Genomic DNA, 15,237 nt, shown 5'->3' on the forward strand with positions numbered 1-15,237 from the left:
TTTCCTCCTCTGGCACACTGAGCTGTGACTTTTGGTCTTTTGTCACCAATGAAAAATTTGTTAATTTTTGGAAGTATTTTATGTCTCACATTGTAGCACATATGATAAGAATGTTCTATAGACTCTTCTAGCTGAAAAAGGAGCATGTTTACTTTTGGCAAAGGATGGCCTGGGCAAATGCTCCCAGGCATACATTCTTTAGCTGTATGTGACACAGGACTTTCATAAGCAGAAAAGTAATTTGGGAACATGGAAATCCTTTAGTTGAAGCTGTGTTTCTTGAAACACAGCAATTCTTTGGAAATGCTCTGTGTTATGGAAATATATTTTTCTTATTAACAGGTTCTTATGTGTAGCTTTATTTTTAAAAGCTATTTGTTAAACCCTGCAAAAATATTTATTTTATATATGTTTGCTGCATGTAGAATATCTGCAGCTGCAGATGATGGTGGCAAATTCAGTCCATTTAAATATATCTGCACCTTTGAATAACAAAACTTATTGAATTTGGAAATCAATATAGGCCAATGTTACAACAGTTCTATGTATTAGAACTTTGAAGGTAGATGGGATAAAGCAGGTGTTGTTTAACTGCAAAAAGTCCAAGGATCTGAAAAATCTATAAATCAAATATAATAACTTATTTTCAAGATAGTCACTATTATAATTTAGTAGAAGGAAGCTTTTACAAGTTGTTGTTGCCAAGGTAACCACTTCATTCCCATCCATGTGTTGAGCATATGTGTATCACTTTATCTCAGCTCTCACAGGCAATAGCATGGTGCTTCATTTAGGAAATGATTTTTTTTTTAAGTGTATAAAACCTCTCAACATCTAGAAGATGCATTAAATGTTCTCACTCAAGACAGACTTAAATTACTCTTTTGGGGTTTTTTATGCGAAAGTTCTGAATGTGACTGAGTCTTGTTATAGCTTCAAACTCCATACAGATGAAATTTAAAAAGTAAACAAGTTGTCAATATTTAATTTCAAATGCATATATTCAATGATTTATGGATTATATCTACACACAGGCATTTATATATAAATGGATTGTGTTTATATTTGTGTGTGGGAAGGACTGACAAAAAGCAACTGAAAGAAATGTCACCATCTTAATCTTTCTTATGGTTGCTATATGTTGTAGCTAATTTTTTTTTATGATTTCAAGGAAGCTAAGATTTGTTGTTGTGTAGATGGAAACCTGACCAGCAAAGAATAAGTGTATTTGCAAATTTCACTATTTGCTGCTAATTTCCAAAGTGCCCAGCAACAGAGTTAATGTGGAGGTTAAAAAACCAAACAAGGATAGGGGGAGCAGACAGATTAAAAATTATGGCCTAGACAGGTGTATTGAATACCTCATTTGAAAGATCAACAGTATCATTTTTAGTCAAGTTTAGTAACACCAGTGCCTAGATACGTTATAATGTCCTTTTGGTACTGTGTATTATAATGGGAAAATTTGCTGTATGATACTGCCTGTGGTTTTTACTGCTGTCCAATACTGAAGTTGTGTCAATTTTTGCATTGCTAAAAATATGTAGAAGTTTTGCCTTATGTTTGGCTTTTGACTAAATTTCCCATCCTTAACTTGAAATAGTCTTTATTTTTTAGTAAAGACAACCATTTTGTACCATCTTTGAAAGTGGTCAAGGTGGCTATTTGGTTAATGGCCAGGTTTATTATATGGGAAACCTCTCTATGATCAGTAACATTTTGCAGATGGACATGGTAGACATTAGAGGGTGACAGTGCAAAACCAACTTGAGGTGGATTTGCTGCAAGATGTCTGGCAGAGCCTCAAATTTTTGTGACTTATCTTAAAAGCCAGAGGAAGAGGTCTTTGCTAGAGCCTCATGTTGTTGGTAAAACATTCAGAAATGCTTCTGTTGAGCACAAACTCAGCTACTGGTAAATTATGTAAAGTGGGTTGGTTTTTCCCTGCTGTTTTGAGATTTGGAGGAAAAAAAAGCCTAGTCTGGACAGATCGTTCTTGCTGAACAAGACCATGAAGGGAAATAAGTTGTTTTTTATCCCTGTAAATAGTGTTTCTAAATGTATTTTAATAATCTTTTTGTGTGTGGAATGTGTGCCATCAGAACTGTCTTTTAACTCTGAAGATATCAACTGGAAGGAAATTATGGCCTAAGGAAAGACTAAATATAAAGGAAAAACCATGAAAGCTTTTATTTCAGAAATATCTTGTTGCTATCTTTTGTTTAAAACAAAACAAATTGAGTTCACAATCATTTTCATGCCAATGTAGAAATAAGCCACCACGTTTTGTAACAACAACTGCTTGGTAGTTCACTGTTTGGCTCTCACGGTCAATTCCAGACCAGCTTCCCCTCACTTTGCCTGTTCAGCAGGTACTTGACAACTTCAATTGCATGGCTGGCGTTCAGAAGTCTCAGCACCCAGCTCATGCTCAATGTGCCTTCTGAAGTTACGAGGGCTTTTTTCAATTTAACATAACCATGTGGCCTTGTACCTGCAAGGTTCACTACTTGGTCTGAGGTTTATTTGCACATGAAAGCATCTGAGATAGCTGTTCAACCCACAGATCCTTTAGTAAAAAGAATACTCACAGGGATGGCCAAGTATTCTCAATGCAATGATCTAAGTGCAGTCATATGAATGGGGATTTTCCACTGGCTTATACAGATTTGGGCTTGAGAACTTGTGTCAAGTTCTGGGGATACAAACACACACCAAAAAATTGCAAAGACCAAAAATATGTTTGTTTTTAAAAGATGATGATGATGGACCATCTGTTTGAGGGTTTGTTTTCTTTTTTTATGATAATGCTCTTTGGAGTTACGCATTTTCTCCCAAGCTGCCTCATTATTGTAAATCATTACATATAGATGATTCTTTTCTTTTGTTCTTCTTTTATATTTCAGGATTTCTAGGGCACATTTTATTTGAGCAAAAATCCCTCTACTGGGTAATCCCTGACTTATGTTCTAATATAGTTAGCTAAATAACTCATGATGTTTCTATAGTTTTAATTACCTAAGGTAATAAGTGATTATTAGCTTAAAACTAATACCACTTGGGATAAAGAATTTGCAAGTTGGGATCCTTAAGGCCAATATGTAAATACATAACCCTTAGTCCCCAGTCATATCTCCCTACTTGCCACTTCATCATGGAGAAGCCCCCAAAGGATCTCTAAAGAGCTCTAACCATGCATCTGCACAGATCTACCTACAGTACAAAGGGTGGTAATCAAGGTTAGGCAAACAGTTTGCAAGTAACTTAGTGAAAGCATTTCCCTTCCCTCACTTGCTTTCCTCCTCCTTTTATGGCTTCTTTAATAACAGGAGATTTCCATAGCATTTTATCTTGAACTAAATTTTGCTTGGTATTTCTGTGGAGCAGGTTTAGAATGCAGTTAAAGGCAAACTTTGTATTGAGTGTTCATTTGAACGTTTTTATTTTAATTGACAATTAAATGTTTTGGATGGAAAATCTACTACATTGGATGACAGTGGAAGTCCCTGATCTAATTTTCTCTTAGCACTGGGGACTCGATAAACAGGAGACTTGTAGTGGTTCCTCACTAGTGGAATAACAGGAAAAATAATTTAATTTCATCCTTGAAAAGGACATTTCAAGATAGCTATAAATCTCCTTGTGCAGTGATTCTCTGTAAATAGTAATGAAATGAGGTTTTCACCAATGCTATCTAAAATGAAAACAGGTGTGTTGAGAGGACTAGTATTTGGAATACTGTCATAGCATGTTCGGGAAAATGGAGAGCTTTTCAATTTCTCAGGTTCTTTAAGGACTCTTTCTCTGAAAAATCAAGCTTTCAGAAAACATAACTTTTGGTAAGATGTAATTATAGAGTTAACCGGCCATTAACAGTGTTCCATATTTGGATTGTTGTATTTGTGTCCTGACTTATTTGTTCAAAAAGGATGCATTAGTTTTTTGAAAGTAATGGCAGGCTGTGTTTGCCTAAGCTGTATGGAAATTCTAAGGTTTTAGTACAAATAGGTTCTATATTTGATAAACACTGATATATGTGGCTTTGGAAGAAATAATATGGTCTCAGCAACAAAAAAATATCGACCATTGAATGTTATTTTTTCAACTTAAAAGCTTTCCTTTGAATTTTAGTTTAGTCTAAGAATCTTATGCATTAATTGAAGAGGTTAGGTTTGTACCTGCTCACTTCATTACCAGCTGTTACCAATTAGTGGAGCTTAGTCATTAAGGAACCTGCTGGGGTTTGAGGAGAACAATTTATATTTTTTCATGGCATTTAAGCACACAATATGCTTGTGAGTGGAAAAGTTTCATTTGGGAGCACTCAGTTTTAGCGGCATTAGCATATCTATGGTGGGCTAGACTTGAGCTAATATCCCTGGGGCAGGGGGCACGGGAGAGCTCCACTACTTGAGTAGGTGCTCCAGGAGGGGTTCAGAGCAGCCTTTTGGGCTGTAGCTGTGCCTGTGCCAGGACGAGTCATGGGCCCTGTGCTGTTTGTGCATGGTGAGCATGCATCATGGCAAGCTTTAGCCTCAAGCAGTCTCTGAAAAACAGTTTTTATTAAGCCTCAGTATACGGACAACATGATGTCTCATAAGGGTATGGGGGAACAGAATTGCCTCTTCATGGGTTGTTCAGGTCATGGCAGGCTGGGCACACATGCTGTAATCCATTAGAAAGGTGTAGGCTGATTTCCCTAATTAATTATTTTTGTTATGTGAAGCAGAACCATTTTCTCCCCTTCCTTAATCTAGTCCTTGCTTCCCATAGGTAGTGGTATATTTTGTGCCTGTTTCCAGAGCCTTTGTTAATAAATCCCAGTATTAATTCCAGGAGCTTGGAGATTTTTTTGGTCTATGTTGCTCTCATACTTTTCTGCACAAGTTCTGGCACAAGTTACCCTGTGAAGTGTGAGGACAATAGTTTTGATTAGTTTCTCTGCTTGGGACAGATCAAAGAGGAAGCATTCCTGCTCTTTCCTCCCCTTGAGCAGCTGTGTAGGACAAGTTGTCCCCTATTGGGCTGATGTCAAGATTCATGTTTTGCTCTTATGAGGTCTCTCTAATGGGACCATTTCATGTACTAGATGACATTACTGGGTTAGTCTTCAAGTTTTTGCTGATGGACTTCCACATCTCTCTGGCTACATTGGATTTAAACTTTAAACACACTCCTAACTTATGCTGTTGCATGTCTTCACTGGTGGAATGCATGTAATCACAGAATCACTGGGTTGGAAGAGATCATTGAGTTCAACCCAGCCCTAACACCTCAACTAGACCATGGCACTGAGTGCCACATCCAATCTTTTTCTAATCACATCCAATCTTTTTCTAACGACATCCAGAGATAGGGACTCCACCATCTCCCCAGGCAGACCATTCCAGTACTTGATCACCTTTTCTGTAAAAAACTTTTTCCTAATATCCAACCCATATTTTCCTTGGCACAGCTTAAGACTGTGTCCTCTGGGTCTGTCAGCTGCTGCCTGGAGAAGGAGAGCAACCCCACCTGACTACAGCCACCTTTCACGCATCTGTAGAGAGTGATAAGGTCACCCCTGAGTCTCCTTCTCTCCAGGCTAAAGATCCCCAGCTCCTTCAGTCGTTCTACACAGGGCTTGTGTTCCAAGCTCCTCACCAGCCTTGTTGCCCTTCTCTGGACACTCTGAAGCATCTCCATGTCCTTCCTAAACTGAGGGGCCCAGAACTGGACACACTTGGTTGAGTTTTCCCTTGTACAGTTTTGTTTAATTAGAAGCTGCCTATAGTTCTATTGAAGTATTTCAGCTCCGTGTAATGTAAATGTGCTGCAGCTAGGTACAGCTCCTAGATGAATACTGGCATTCTCTCTGGGTAGAGGCATATACCCAGCTACCTAGTTATACTTTAAACTACCAATTCAAAAAAATCAAAATAACCAGAGCTGAGCTTGTGATTGAACACACCCATTAACAAAAAAGTAATTGAAAAAAAGGAATAAACATTTTTTGTGACTGTGCCTCTAATACTAAGAACAGATGATTCCAGTTTTCTCCTCTGCCCCAACTTGCAATCAGACTAATTTCTTCCTAGCTAGGCCTCTGCAGTGTATGGCCATGTAGAAGTGACAGCTTGCTGCTCTTTCTTGGCTCACATAAAGGGCTGCTGGAGGTCACAACAAGATGAGTCCAGTGCCATCCCATAAGCTGCAGGAGGGTAAAGCTGGACAGCAGAGAGCATTTTTGTTGAAAGAAGCGCTTCAAAGCAAACTGCAAATAAAAGGTTATTGCTCACTAAAATTTTGGCCTATTTCAATCTGGAATATGTCAAAATATTTTGACAGCATGGGAAAACTCCCTTCTCCCTCTTTGCAATATGTTCCAAAAAACCCCTTCTGACTGAAGGAAATTGATTTTGCCAATTATTTCTGGTTTTATGGGAAACCACAGAGGCTATTTAAATTTCTGAAACTGGCTCTTTTGGGAAGTAAGTTAGGACAAAGGAGCTAAAGGATAATAGGATTTACCAGCGGTGAGGAGAAATAGGTGTCTGTTCTCATTTGTGCCATATGAACCCCCAGCCCCTTGTCTCCAGCCATGCAGCTGCTGCTCAGGTCAGGTACAGGAGTGCCAGGTCATTTCTTTGCTGTGGACTTAGCTTCTGTAATTATCCTCTGTTTTATCTCCTTAAGGGTTGCCTTGCATATGTCTTGTAGAGAATTTCAACTGTCAGGAGTTTCAGATTTGCTACAAACTGCACCCTGGTCATTTTGATAAGGATGCCTTGACAGGAGCATTTTCTTCGAGCATAAAATTTCAAGGACAGAGTTGGTTTCATTGGCTGTTAAACCTGCTGTCAGATTGTTTTGGAAATGGATTATGGAAAGGAACTGTATTTCTGCATGCCATTTTATATTGCTGAGTCTCTTGGACTACTGTTTGGTTCTCACGTTTTGCATCTTAGAGGCAAAGTCAGAGAAACATTGGTGCTTTCTAGGATATCACCTTTTTTTTTTTCTTTTTCTATTTTGTTAAGATGTATTTCAAGTCTAATGAACACCTGATCTTACGGAAATCATTGGGAACTTTGTCTTTATGGGCAGACTTTTCCAGAAGGAGTTTCTTCTTAAATAGTGTGTTTGGTGCTCAGTTATCTCTGGAGGATTGTCCAAGGTTGCAAAGTATCCTTCCCACATATTAAATACAAGCACAAACAAAAAACCTGAAGAAAACCCAAACCCTTTCATCAGCACTATCAACAACAACTCAAGCATGAATCCTTAACTCAAGTACTTGCCCTTGTCTTTGTAGACTCACTGACGACATAGCAGCAGCTCAAGTTAACCTAGTGGTAAGAATGATTCACTTAGAGATGAGAGGTTCTTCACATGCTGTATAGCACTTTAAAATGCTAAGTACTTCCATATTTGGAAGTACTTATCTTTTATTTTCTACAATATCTTAATTTTTTTAAATGCCACAGAAATAATATTAGGGTTCTCTTAAGTGTTTGCTTTTATATTAATAAATCTTCAGAAAACCACATAATTTTTTCTGATTGATTTTATAATTTGACACCTGCTTCTTATGAATTTCAAACATTTAAAGACAGTACTAAGACATCTCTTTCATTTCTGCTATCGTGTGACAGTGACAGATTACTGCCTGCCAGTAATTTCATTAACATTTCAAATTAAAGAATAGAAGGACACACAATTTATAACAGGACTTTTTTTCCTGGTGTTCTTTTCTTCCTTTCCCTTTTTAGGGTACTCTAAAAGTAATTTGTGATTTATCATGTTGCTAATCTTCCTGTTATGGGGGTGAACTTCCTTTTCAGGACTTCAGAAAGGAAATGGCTGCTGATGAAATGTGCAAGGTTCACAGAAATGTAAACAAAATAATGGCACTGGATGACAGAATAGGCAAAACAGGCATCAGAAGTACAGAATTCTCTTTTAACCCTGGCAAATTTGCCTTGGTCTGATCTGATGGCGAAAAGGAGGTAGCTGAGCCTCCCCTTAGTTCAGACTCTTGGCTCTTTGTTGAAGCTGATAGTACAGAAATTCTCACTGCAAATTTGACAGAGTGTTTTGTGTGCTGTGTGACTTGTGCTCAATTCACTCCAAGTCCTACACCAGCAGCCTCCAGAGGTCTTCAATCTTTGTAATCTGAAGTAGTCATAAATCTTCGAGCTGTTTCTTTGTAGCTAAGCGCTGGTAGAGTAATACTACATTACACTGAACAGGCATCAGTTCATCGAGCTTAAGAATTAACAGATATGTGATACTGAATTTGGAGAAAAAAGTTGAACTGTCAAAATTTCTTTAAGCAGACTGAGTGGGTATACGCAAGTATCTGCCCCTCGCAATTCTGTTCTGGAATCAGCTGAGACCTGCTGGCAACTTCAGTGCTATGTGAGTTCTCACATAGTGATATAGATAGGGGAATTTAAAATGTATGAATCTGGTGTGAATCAGCTAAAAGCTGGTTCAAGTTAGTTTTTTTAACTTTAAAATGAGCTGTTCAACAAATTCAGATTTTGAGCATTCCTTTTCCTAGGCCCTGCATTTCATGCTGTCTTTATCCTTTTTTTTTTTTTTGAGTAAGAATTTGCAAAAGAAAAATGTGCATTCTACACCTGTTTTTATCAGACTTTATATTTCAGGGTTACAAATTACTTTGGGATATTTAAGGGAAAATAAGCCACCTTAAGTATGCACTAAACATAATTGTGACAGGAAAATACATCTGCTTTATTGATGTGTTACTGCAATTAGCATGTAGGAAAAGCCAAAAAAAAGGCAGAGTTTAGTGTAACGCAATTGCTCTATTAATTTAATGGGACAAAGGCTTGGTTTAAAAATACCTTTTTATAAGAAATGGAGGTCAAAGTGTGCAGTATTCTAAGATCTTACTTACCAAATGTAAATGAACTGTCGAGCTGTGTAGGGAGGAAAAGAAGAAAAACACAGGTGCAGTCAAATATCAGGGCAAATTATTGTTTTCAAAATTAACTTTATCATGTGTTTATTCTGTTTTACTGTGATAAAAATATCCCTAACAATCATTACTCAGCAAATACCCATCTATTCCACCAGAGCTGCAGATTTTTCTGGCTTTGCTCTTGAAACACTTAATCTAAAAGGGTTTTCTTTAAGTGGTGCACTGCTCCCCAGGTTTCCATTCTTTGAAGATTACTGGTGTATTTTCTAGTTAAAAAAAAGGCTTCTGGATTTAGCTGAACAGTGATCACATCCATTTAAAAGGAGTGAGTTCTGAGTTCAGACCAGTGTTTTGATTGCACATAACCTGGAAGATGGTGTTTAATGGAGATGTAAATGATTTCTTGAGGGACAAGTCCTTACTTTTGGGCTAAACAGTCATATTTGAGAAATACTCTAAAATAGGTAATCATCATAAAAATAAATATTCTTTGAACACAAAGGCTTTTGAATTATTTTATAAGGTTACAAATGAAGATCTTTTAGAGATTTGTAGTGAGTTATTACATCAGTTTACCAAGTGATGCCATTCAGGTCCTGCTCTTTCTACCTTGACTTTTAATCCCATCAAAATTATTTAAATGCAAGTGGTAGGAGTGTGCTGGGATTCTCACTCATCCCCATGGAAAACGCTGTGGTATCCCAGCAGAGCATGAGGAAGAAGAGCTGTATAATGCTTCCTCTGACACAAATAGTTCAAGAGTTCTAAGAGAAGGTTCCACACATGTTCACTTAGCTGGATTTCATGTCTGAGGCATTTACTGAAATAAGCGAAGAATGAAATAGCACCCATTGTTACCAGATGATAAATGTGGGATTTTATCAGGCGCTGAAGCTGCGTGTTTTGTACAAACAGAGATAGAGATGATCACTTTTACTCCCAGTCTCACTCCTTCCACATAAATATTGTATAGGGTTGAGGAGCTTATTAAACATATGCCTAGCATATTATTAAGTTTTTTTCACTCAATCCAGTCAATTACATGTCAGGATTGCTGCTAGTCTGTGGGATCTGGTCTTTGTGTTTGACTTTGTAAAATTCATGAATAAGGGGATGGAATTTTAATTAGATGCATTAACGTGATTTTAGAATGTTGTACTGTTTCTGACTAGTGGGGTGCTTATGTAGCCAGTCTGTCTCATCTCTGACAGTGGCCAAAAGTGCATGCGCTGGGATGAGTAAGAATGTGGCAAGTGGATGTCCTATGTTATAGGTACTTTTGGTCTTACAGCTTGTTCAGATGTTTGGATGTTCATTTTGTATTGGTACTTTGGTACTTTTTTTCCTCTCTGAAGTTGTGTAGTTTTCCCCTGAGTTGAATCTCCCTGGTTCCTCTTTGTCTAGGAGTCATATTTGCTACTGGTTGGTCTTCAAGTGTTACAACTGTTCATAGCAAAACTGTTAATTGTTACTGCTAGTGATTAAGCTTCCACTCTGAGTTCCTTTTGAATCCTTAGCTGAGTATAACCTAGTCCTGGGAATTGGACACTTTGTCCAGTTTTTCCTTATTTTCTTTAGAGCATTTTAATTTTAGAGAGACCCTTAGAATTTCTCCAAAAGTAAGAACCACAGCATGGCAATCTCTGTGTTCTCCATGATCAGCACTGATGCAAATGACTGATTTTTTTGCTGCACCTTTGAAACCTTCACATGTATTGAGATCATCACCTGACCTTCAGATTATCTGTTATGATTTGTGTTCCTACAGTTTCTCTTATAATATTTATGTTCTTGATATATGTGGAGAATAACTTATTTGCAGTTATGAGTCCTGATAGTTTTGGAGTTTGGTTTTGGTATACCTTGGGGGGTTTTGTTTAACTTCTTCTTTTAATCCTGTAAGGGTTTTTAAAATGGATGATAGCTCCAGCTTTCTGAATGGTATCTTGCTCCAAAGAGGCTTCCTTACTCTTCTGGTGAGCTGTGCTGGTTTCATTCTGTCATTTTGATTTGCTGATAATGAGACTCTGCATTGGTAAGATTCTGAACCACACTAAGCCTTTTGAGTTTGCTACAACATGAGGTTTGCATCTCTGATTTTTTGGGAGACCTCTAAGTAGCAGGTCCATGGAATATTTCTTTTTAAGGCTTAAATTTTATCTCTGAATTCTCTCCTGATGGGTCATTTTCCTGTGGTGTTTTCCTGTTTACCACAGAATGGATCAGTAGTATTTCAAGGGCAAAGGAATTTGATTCTATGCAATTCCTTTAGAATGCACCAAAATACTGCAAAGATATGTAAGAGGCAGTTAGCAGTCAATTTTCCCTCACAATTTAGAACTCTGGTTCTCAGCCTCAGAGTTTCCAGTTTTTTGAGAAAGACATGATGCATTCAGTTGGAGATGAACTCCACTGTACCCACTTCCTAAGAGTTATAGGACAGCTTGTAGGAACAGAGTTCTTTGGTGTTCAGGCTATTTCTTTTTGCAGTGTCTTAGGTGCAAAGGTTTGGGACAGTCAATCTCCTGATGTGCTCAGTTCCACATTTCCTGTTATTCCTGTACAAAGGAAGGGGGAAAAAAAGACCTGTAGCTGCAACACATAAAAGTACTCATCATTTAAGTAGGAATAAGTTGCCTGCCAGGTGGTTACCCTAGTACTCTTGTATGATTTTATAAATAAAAGGCAACTTTAATATTTTTACTGGAATGCTTAAAAGGATATATAATTCATTTCATACCCTTTCAAGACATTATATTCTTCCTCTCTTCATCCTTAAGAAACTTCATAAACCCTCAAAACTAGAAGTAAAATTACCTCATGGTGATCTCATTTTTTTTCTAGGCATAAAGTTATGAAGTTGCTAATCCAGTCTTTTATCTTGAATTCACCATTATAATGTCAAGATTGAATAATCTGCCTTTATCTCCAGGGTGACAGCTATGTAGAAACTTCAAAAGGGACAGTTTTGCCAGCATCTAAAGCCTCTTGTTAATTACTACATCTTGAAGTAAAGTGAAATAAAGGAGGATGAAAATTATATTTCTCTTTGACAACCTTGTAAAAATATCAGTGATGAAGCAGTACATTATAAGTACTTTAAAAATGCATTTACTGAGATCAAGACCATTCTGATCATGGTTCAGGTTAAAGTCTACAAGATACATTATAGGAGATGTGTGTGTCACTGATGGTTTAGAAATTTCTTAACTGGGAATTAAGTATTTTGCCTCTATTTTCTTACTTAAATTGAGATGATTTAGTAATGGTGTTGCTTTACAGCTGGCAGAAGGGCTTGTATTGTTGTGTCTTCCAAGTAGAAATAAACTTGTTCTGTTTCATATCCCAGCTTTACCCTGTTTTCACTGCTGCTGGCCTTACATGACCTTATTATGTAAAGCCAGATAGAGTGTAAATATTATGACCTGTAGCAAGCACTGTGCTATCAGCAGAGAATGCTAATAGTGAACTGTGTGTGTTTTCAGGAGTAGGGTTTGAGGCGTTCTGCATTGTGGCAGTTTGTCTATGCCCTTCTCTTGGAGATCAGGCTGTGTGGGTGAGTCAGAGGAGGGATATTTGCTCCATAGGAAAAAAGTCCTCATATCAAACCTGTAGGCCAGGCAGGAAAAGTTGTGGATCAGTTATTTTCTTTTAAAGGGTTGTTATACTAATTGTCTCTGAAAATCTGAGGGAGCTTCATGCAAACAAGAAACCAATTAATCCCTTGTTTGTACCAAGTTCTAAGTACATAATATGGTCAAGTGAGAAATAAAATTAGGCTCAGGTTTTTAGGAAATTTGTAGTGTTTTGTATTTTTTTTAAATGTGGTTCAGTATGAAATAATTTATATCACAAAATAGATAATATAAACCACTGTGGATAACAAAGTTGACTGAGCTGATGGTGCTAGAACAGTGCTTGTTTAATTAATATTAACTACTTGAGGAATTGTAGCATTGTGAATTTAACACTACATCAATAATGGCTGGCTGTCAATCCAGTGTCCTTGTATTACTGGTAGCCACCAGATGATGTTTCTAAGGAAGGAAAATCTTACCAGTAGTGTGAAGGCTTAAGTAATTCTAGAGGCTTGGGCTGGATAAGGGGGTTGGAGCCCCCTCTTTGGTCATCACAGGTCACATCCTGAAGGAGCTATAGTGCAATATAAGACTCCCCTTTGTATTAGGTGGTCATTCCTACTAACATTTGATTTCAGCAGTGCTGTTTGCCATAAGTATTTAGCTATTGTGCTGTATTGGTTCAATGTGACATTATAAAAAAAAATAATGACAAATAAGGGAAATCTATACTATTCAAGTGAGATAATATTCCTTCTTTGCAACGCAAAGAAATGAAATGTGATGTTCCTTTTGTTAGCATAAGTTTCCAGTGGTGTCATCCATAAAAAACTGCAGTTATAAAATCCCTAATCCAGGGTTTCAGCCTGGGTGTCTCCCCATGTAACAGAAGGGAATGCAGTGTTTGTGGCTTTGTCCTTGTATATAGATTTCCTCATTCCTTTTACTTGTGTGGAAGACAGACCTCTAAAGTGGAAGTTCAGTAACTGGATAATTGTGGCTAAATGAGCTGCCCTGAGGATTTTAGGACTGTTTTAACAAATTATCATGGTGCCATCAAGAAATCTGTGTGGTTAAAATGAGGCAATGAGGCACTGCTATGTCCCTGTTATGTGGTAACAGGGACATAGCAGTGTTTGCACATTTCAGAAAATTAAAGGTGTCCATTAGTGTGAATGTCGTAATATATAAAGTAGGATTTCATGTTAAATACCATGTGATCTGTGGGATATGTTTCAGTAATATCTAAAACTGAGACTCCTGGTTATTGCTTTAGGTTGAGATGAAGTTATTGCTTACTTTGTTATTATCAGCTTCTCTTTTAAAAATACTGAGCAAGCTTCAATGAGGTGCTAAAACTCAGAGGGTTTTAAGGTAGTTCTAGTACCTGAACAGCTTCCAACAGTGAAAGTTTGTACCTGGAGGACATCAGCTTTGTAGTGCAAGTGTCCTTTCTGAAAGAAGATGTGGAAACTTATATTACTTGACATATCCACAGTGGTGCCATCATGTTGAGAATCTTGTAAAGCTAGTCCTGGGACTAACCTGAATGAAGGATATCTGTGCTAACCTGCAGCAAAAGCAGTGCCTGCAGTATTTCCAACAATATTTACCTTTGGAAGCATTTTAAGATTTCTGTTGTTACAAGAATTGTCATAATACATCAGTAACAAATCTAAGAAGTATTGATAATATGTCTTCAACTAGGTTCAACATTTAAGATGCTTGATATCCTGTACTTTCCTGAGCCAAAACAGTCTAGTCATTGCTGAACATTACACTGGTGCAAAAATTACAGTAGTGACTTGAACAGATTTCTCTACAGCCATCTTCTCTGAGACTTTTCAAACTAATTTATCTCATTCTAGGGAGAAGAAATAATATTCTGTTATCTTTTCTGAAATTTCATTCAGATCTTAAATTAATGAGCAGAATATAAGCTTATTTCTGAACATAAGTCTGGGAGGGATAGTGAGTGAAGCATGAAAAACAATCAAATAATATGAATGGAAGCAATTCCCAGAGTATGCATTAATAATTAATAATACTGCATTTTGAGAAAAATCTGTGGGTTTTCAGTTGCTGTACTTTTGGGTCATCTGACACAGGAGGATGGTAACAGCACTGCATTTTCACTCAACAGTGCCTCCAGGTCTGGAGAGGTTTCAGCTGAGGATTTTAGGGAGAAATTTGCTTGTTGTGTGGTCCTGTGTAAAATTATATCTGCTCTAAATATCCAGGCACCTCATAAATCCAAAGAGCAAGACTGGGCTTTTTTTGTTCTCTTCCATTCCTTTGTCTGTATGAATTGATTCATAGTTTTAATTAACCTGCCTTTTTTTCACCAAAAATACTCTTTTGAAAAGCAAAACTTATCAATATTTACAAGATCCTTTTTTTGCTAGGATCCTTTGATTTCTAAAATTTTCTTTATATATGTTTCCTTTCTTCTAGAAATGTTGTTAGCTCATTCAGAATTTCTAAATGTAAAATTACCAAAAGAGACTGTTTCTAAACTGTTGGGGGAGGGGTATGCTTGGTATAGGGAAGTATTTTCTTTCAAAATCAGTCTCACTTTCTTTTTCAGCATCTCAGGAGAAGATCTGTGTAGAGAGGTCTGTGTATTTCAGACTCCAAATGCATGGTAAACAGTTGTCAACTCAGTTCTGCTCATCTGCTATCAGAAAATCAGAAAAAAAATTGCAGGCTTATTGTTTTTCTTGAATAGTT

The sequence above is a fragment of the Agelaius phoeniceus genome, chromosome 9 (assembly GCF_051311805.1).
Source record: "Agelaius phoeniceus isolate bAgePho1 chromosome 9, bAgePho1.hap1, whole genome shotgun sequence".
Taxonomy (NCBI): Eukaryota; Metazoa; Chordata; class Aves; order Passeriformes; family Icteridae; genus Agelaius; species Agelaius phoeniceus.